The sequence below is a fragment of the Aricia agestis genome, chromosome 5 (genome assembly GCF_905147365.1).
Source record: "Aricia agestis chromosome 5, ilAriAges1.1, whole genome shotgun sequence".
NCBI lineage: Eukaryota > Metazoa > Arthropoda > Insecta > Lepidoptera > Lycaenidae > Aricia > Aricia agestis.
The window spans coordinates 10,260,500-10,267,607 of NC_056410.1; positions in this window are offsets into that span (position 1 = coordinate 10,260,500).

Sequence of the window (7,108 nt, forward strand, 5' to 3'; positions counted from 1 at the left end):
GTACTTTTTTCATTAAGATTATTTTCATTTAAGCATTTTCATTTGAGCTGTGCTCCTATGTTTTATTTTTTTTGTATATTTTAGCCAGTTTTGTTTTCTGGGTGTTTGAACACAGAGGAAAATCTGGCCATTTTTTTGGGTCTTTGGACGTTCTTATCTTTTTTAATAATAAAATTATGAAAAAAAAAGTAAGACATAGGGACATGCTAATAGTGGCCATAGATATTCAGGAAAAAAATCATAACTCTACCGGCATTATCCAGGGAGGAAACAGGGTACAACGTTTGTATAGAAAAACGGCGGTGTGGACTCCTCTTAAAATGTAACTTTCAGATTGATTTTATCGACGCCCGCAACTCCGTCGCGCCAAAATTCGTTTCTCGCGCGGAAACTGTAAGTCTTTTCCGGGATAAAAAGTATCCTATGTCCTTTCCAGGTACTCTAAATATCTTAATACCAAAAGGGCTTGAAAAGGTAACAGACAGACAGACACACGCATTTATAATACTAGCTATTTGACCAAGGTTTGCTCGGTATTCGATGAAACACGAATAAAATGTCATTTTCTAAAAATGATTCCTAGCTAGATCGATTTATCGCCCCGAAACCCCCTATATACTAAATTTCATGAAAATCGTTGGAGCCAATTCCGAGATTACAATTATACCTATATTATATATTTTATTATACAAGAATTTCTCGTTTAAAGATAGTTAGAAATACTGGGAACTAGTTCTTTCATCGTCATTTAATAAATTGTACAACAGTTAAAAATCTTTTGAATTTAGTATCTTCGTCTCTAGTTTGTAGATATACGTAAATAGAGTATGTGAGGTTTTGTTTACAATACGGCGTCAACTAACCGGTGTTTTGTGGTTTTATTAGGATAATTTTCGTAAATATACGTTACAAGTATTATTAAAGAGACAAAAAATATGGGGGCACATACGAGTGAATCAAAATTTAAACTAATATTCAAGGAGAAATTACCCGTAATTTCCGTAGTCCTAGTCCGTCAAAAAAGTTTGAGAACCGATGATCTAATGATTTTAATCCAAATGACATTGGCAAGTCGAAGGGTTAAGTGCTATACGTACCCAAGGGACATTATTGTCTGGAAGCTTGTAGAGTACTACAAGTTCTCAAGTTTATTAAATGCAACCTTCGGTATTTTCTGCAGTTTTTGTCTCCAGGGGCTTAGCGACAGTTATAAGAAGTTTCTAATCGATGGAAAAGTAATATTAAAATGGTATGACATAATTTGAATCGTAGTAAGTTTCAGTAAGACCATTTTTGTTTTTGCCAGCTTTAGCTACGTGAAAATCTAGGTTCCTTCTAGATGAAGAAAGTTCTTGATTGTTTTTATTTTGTTTTTGTCATTTTCTATAGATGTTTAAATACTACCATCACAAAATAGATAATAGTACAAGTAATAATACTACTTAGGTAAGGACATGTCGAGTTTTTAAGATCAAAATTAGGATACAGGCGTGAAAAGTATAAAATTTTCCGCGACCACAGTATTTGCCTGCGTCGAGAATTGTTTTAGTAAATACTCGGACTTAATTATTACTTCAGTGTCGACTGCCGTCGTACCAACATTTCGCGTTAAGTATTCAACAGAATGGCTGTACTAATGAACACACGAGCATAATATGTCATTGTGAGGAGTGGCGACACTTTCAAATTCAATAATTAAGTTCTTCCATCGTTATTAGCGTTTTCGCATTGTTTTCGATCCACAATGGAACCATTCATCTTAATTTTTACCATAAAGTTAATACGGAATAGAGCAACAATCTCGAGCTGTCAAACGAAACCGAAATTGGTTTCATCTGTGTGTAAAAATATGTGTTCTTACGTATACACTTACACAAACATGATTGAACAATATGATTTCTATGATATTAAATTGTCAACGTGCGGCACGTGCCGACTGGACGTCAAAAAAAGAGTGCTGCTGTCATGTATCACACGTCTCTTTTTACCACGCAGTGTTACTGATAGTGACATCTCTCTTGCTCAGGCCTTTGTTTCTCTATTCCTCTAGGTATATTAACTTTATGATTTTTACACATTGCACGGAATTCCGTCAATGTCGTAGCGCGCGCGCGTGGGAACGCATCACATAGAAGCGGTGCGGAGAGGCACATCCATGTTAATATTAAGTATAACGAAAGTGTCTGTTAGTGACCTCTTCACGCCCAAACCGCTGAAACAATTTTAATGAAATTTATAGATACTTTGAGTACCGGGAAAGGACATAAAAATCGGCCAAGTGCGAGTCGGACTCGCACACGAAGGGTTCCATACCATTATAAAGCAAAATTAGGCCAAAGTTTGTATTTTTTGTATGGGAGCCCCCCTTAATTTTTTGTTTTATTTTAAAATTGTTATTAAATATTAAAGTACTTACATATATAATTAGGACTTTGAGAAAAATTTAAGTACTTACCTACCTGTTGTCATTATTGATATAGAGCAAAAAAGGGCAAAAAATCACGTTTGTTGTATGGGAGCCCTCCTTAAATATTAATTTTATTTTGTTTTTAGTATTTGTTGTTATAGCGGCAACAAATATACATATTCTGTGAAAATTTCAACTCTCTAGCTATTACCGTTCTTGAGTTACAGCCTGGAGACAGACAGACAGACGGACTGACAACGAAGTCTTAGTAATAGGGTCCCGTTTTTACCCTTTGGGTACGGAACCCTAAAAATCAACGGTTCCCACGCGATAAACGAATTTAGGCGCAACGGAGTGGCGGGTGTCACCCAAAATAAGTACAAGATGGTGACTGCGCAGTGAGTAATTTAATCTTCCACTTGGACGAAGCACCGCATATCAATGTTATTTTATATCCATACTTCCATACTAATATTATAAATGCGAAAGTGTGTCTATCTGTCTGTCTGTTACCTCTTCACGTCTAAACGGCTGGACCGATTGGGCTGAAATTTGGTACAGAGATACTTTGAGTCCCGGGAAAGGACATAGGATACTTTTTATCCTGGAAAAATGTACGGTTCCCGCGCGATAAACTAATTTTGGCGCAACGGAGTTGCGGGCGTCATCTAGTTGTCTATAAAATACTAAGCGGATAATAATGTTATTATATACTAACTATATTTATTAAACTGTGGTAAAAAGTCTTTAGGGCCTGTTTCACCACTTCCTGATAAAGTGCCGGATAGGCTGTCCACTACTTTTTTGACAGATTCTCTATACTCTATCTGTCAAGTTAAGTAAGCCTATCCGGCACTTATCAGGAAGCGGTGAAACAGCCCCTGTATAGCCTTGCAGCAGCGAAGCACTTCAAATCGAAACGCAGCAGAACAATGCAATGTAGTGCCTCACCGCCTCGCCGCCTCGCCCCATAATATTCAAGTGCACTTCTTTACATTATTATTATTCACATTAACATACTAAATGCTAAAGCTATTAATTAAATATAAAAAAGAGGTAGAGGAATTAATCCTCTACTCTTCAATAGGTATTCTCCGTCAAAGTTACATTTTAATAAAGTTTAAAAGTGTTCAGAGACTGATTTACGAGAAATTAAATTACTTTGTAATTTGAAGAATTTCGTGTTATAAAGGAAATTTGTCTTTCTATTTGAAAATGTGGACGAAAATAAGATTTTGCTACCTCAGCACCTAAAGGATTTATTAATTAAGTATATATTATTTATTACTAAACCTTCTACCTTTACCAGCTAGCGATCATTAGATATTTTATTATTATTATTATGATAATAATATATGTTTAACTTTTAATGTCAAATAGAGGATTTAATTATGTGTGTTCCTTATAAAAAATAGTAACTAGGTGTAAGTACATGCGTATAAAAAGGGTTAGTTTTTGTTGGAAAGACAAATAACATAATCCTATAAACTAGTCCAATTTGTCCGTAACACATTTTAGTGAAATATATTCAGCGATCCATACTAATATTATAAATGCGAAAGTATCTCTGTCTGTCTGTCTGTCTGTCTGTCTGTCTGTCTGTCTTGCTTTCACGCCAAAACTACTGAACCGATTGCAATGAAATTTTGTACACAGTTATTCTAGAGTCTGAGAAAGGACATAGGCTACATTTTGATGTGGGAAAATATCTTATTTCCATGAAAATATCGATGAAAATTTATTCGCATTGCGCAGGCCAGCGCTCATCCCGGGGGTCCTGGGTTCGAGTCTCGCAGGCGGAACAAGTTTTCAATGTTCCTGGGTCTTGGATGTGTATTAAAATAATATTTCAAAAATCTTAAATATATTTTATGTATAATATTATAAAAAATCCAGAAATATATCGATGCAATTTAGTTCTAATACGATTCAACAGATGGCGTTTTATTTTATTTTAGTTCTAATACGATTCAACAGATGGCGTTTTATTTTTTACTTAAATATATTTTATCCATACTAATATTATAAATGCGAAAGTATCTCTGTCTGTCTGTCTGTCTGTCTGTCTGTCTTGCTTTCACGCCAAAACTACTGAACCGATTGCAATGAAATTTTGTATACAGTTATTCTAGAGTCTGAGAAAGGACATAGGCTACATTTTGATGTGGGAAAATATCTTATTTCCATGAAAATTTCGATGAAAATGAATTCGCATTGCGCGTGGCCAGCGCTCATCCCGGGGGTCCTGGGTTCGAGTCCCGCAGGTGGAACAAAAAGTTTTCAATGTTCCTGGGTCTTGGATGTGTATTAAAATAAAATTTCAAAAATCTTAAACATATTTTATGTATAATATTATAAAAAATCCAGAAATATATCGATGGAATGAACATTTTAGTTCTAATACGATTCAACAGATGGCGTTTTATTTTTTACTTTATTGTAACATAGAACTAATCATACTTATTAGTTAGTATGTTTTTGTTTATAGTTTTTAATACGTTAGAATATTATCTATACTAATATTATAAATGCGAAAGTATCTCTGTCTGTCTGTCTGTCTGTCTCGCTTTCACGCCAAAACTACTGAACCGATTGTAATGAAATTTTGTACACAGATAGTCTAAAGCCTGAGAAAGGACATAGGCTACTTTTTAACTGGAAAAGGGGGTTGTAAGGGGGTGAAAATGCGTAAATTTGGTCAAATTAAGTTAGTTCCAAAAACTCAAAATAGATGGCGCCAAGAGTCCCCTAGATCGCGCTATTGCTTGCTCATGCGTATTTCTATAAGAGGTTGTACCATGTTAAACATGGGTTTTCGATTCTTTCGATTGTTATTTTTTTTTATATGAAATAAGGGGGCAAACGAGCAAACGGGTCACCTGATGGAAAGCAACTTCCGTCGCTCATGGACACTCGCAGCACCAGAAGAGCTGCAGGTGCGTTGCCGGCCTTTTAAGAGGAAATAAGGTAATAGGGGAGGGTAGGGATGGGAAGGGAAGGGAATATGGGAGGGTAGGAAAGGAAATAGGGTAGGGGATTGGGCCTCCGGTAAACTCACTCACTCGGCGAAACACAGCGCAAGCGCTGTTTCACGCCGGTTTTCTGTGAGAACGTGGTATTTCTCCGGTCGAGCCGGCCCGTTCGTGCCGAAGCATGGCTCTCCCACGTTATACACGTTCTATACTAATCTATACTAGTCTATACTAATATTATAAATGCGAAAGTATCTCTGTCTGTCTGTCTGTCTGTCTGTCTGTCTGTCTGTCTGTCTGTCTCGCTTTCACGCCAAAACTACCGAACCGATTGTAATGAAATTTTGTATACAGATAGTCTAAAGCCTGAGAAAGGACATAGGCTACTTTTTTACTGGAAAAAAGGGTTGTAAGGGGGTGAAAATACGAAAATTTGTTTAAATTAAGTTAGTTCCAAAAATTCATACTAGATGGCGCCGTGCGTCTTTTACATCGCGCTAACGCTTGCCCAACATCTTTCTATAAGAGGTGGTATCATCATACACTTATATTTCGGTTTTTTTCGATTGTTATTTCTTTGCGTTATTTAATAAGCCTTATATATTTTACATTATATTATTATATTATATTACATAGGGTGACGTAACCTTAAACCTACCAATGATAAATAGTTTATGGGTAAAGTTGTGTAATTGGGGGGCTAAATAAGCTTTAAAATTTGGCATAATATATAGTTTAATTTAAAAAAAATGAAATATTATGTACACACTGCACAGCTGTTTTGATTTAAGGGGTACCAGGGTATTTTTTATAATAGCTTTTGACACCAATTTTGTTGACATCGCGCGCTATAAACTGAAGTCCACGCGGACGAAGTCGCGGGCAACAGCTAGTATACCTATAAAACTAATACCAAGTATAGGGCAGTAAGGCAAGAGTCAAGACTGAAAGCTAAAGGTTGAGTATAAAAGCTGTTGAAGAAAGGCGAGGACTTGGAACAACAGCAATAATCGGATAAAATCTTTTATTTACCATGTACAACTGAGACGGTAACGTTTTAAACGTTATCACAACGAGAGAACGCCGCAAAGTCGACAAGTGAATAAAGTACTACCCTGAGGCGCAGGTAACCGCGATTGTTGGGCCAAATCAAATCTTATATTTCCGCCATTACTCAGAAAACCTGAAACTTTCGTGTAACTCACTTATTTTTATCTCTTTATACTTTTTCTTTTTGTTATATCTTATATGTAGCTTTTAACAACCAGTGCCGTAAAGTACTAAAGTACTTTAAGGCACTGGTTGTTAAGTAAAGTAAAGTACGTAAAGTAAAGTTTTGCGCCCTGTGCGAGCTTCTACGAGTATATAACTGCACCTTTGTTTTTTAACCGATTTCCAAAAAGGAGGAGGTTATGTGTTTTTTTACTACATTGGGAAACATTTTTGGGGCGCAGCGGGAACTTATCGGGAGCAATTCGAAAAATAAGGATCTGTCTGGTCTGCCCATTCTTGCGCCCCCCAGTCTACGCCCTGTGCCTGGGCACCGGTGGCACCGCCCTATTTACGGCACTGTTAACAACAGATTTTTGCCTTCGGCTCCGCTTACGTAGTATACTGACTTAAGTCCCTAGTTGAAGTCCCGTGGGGATAGAATTTTGATAAATTTTATTTTTCTGAGTACAAATTTATATTATACTAGATGTCCCGCGCGGCTTCGCCCGCGTAAATT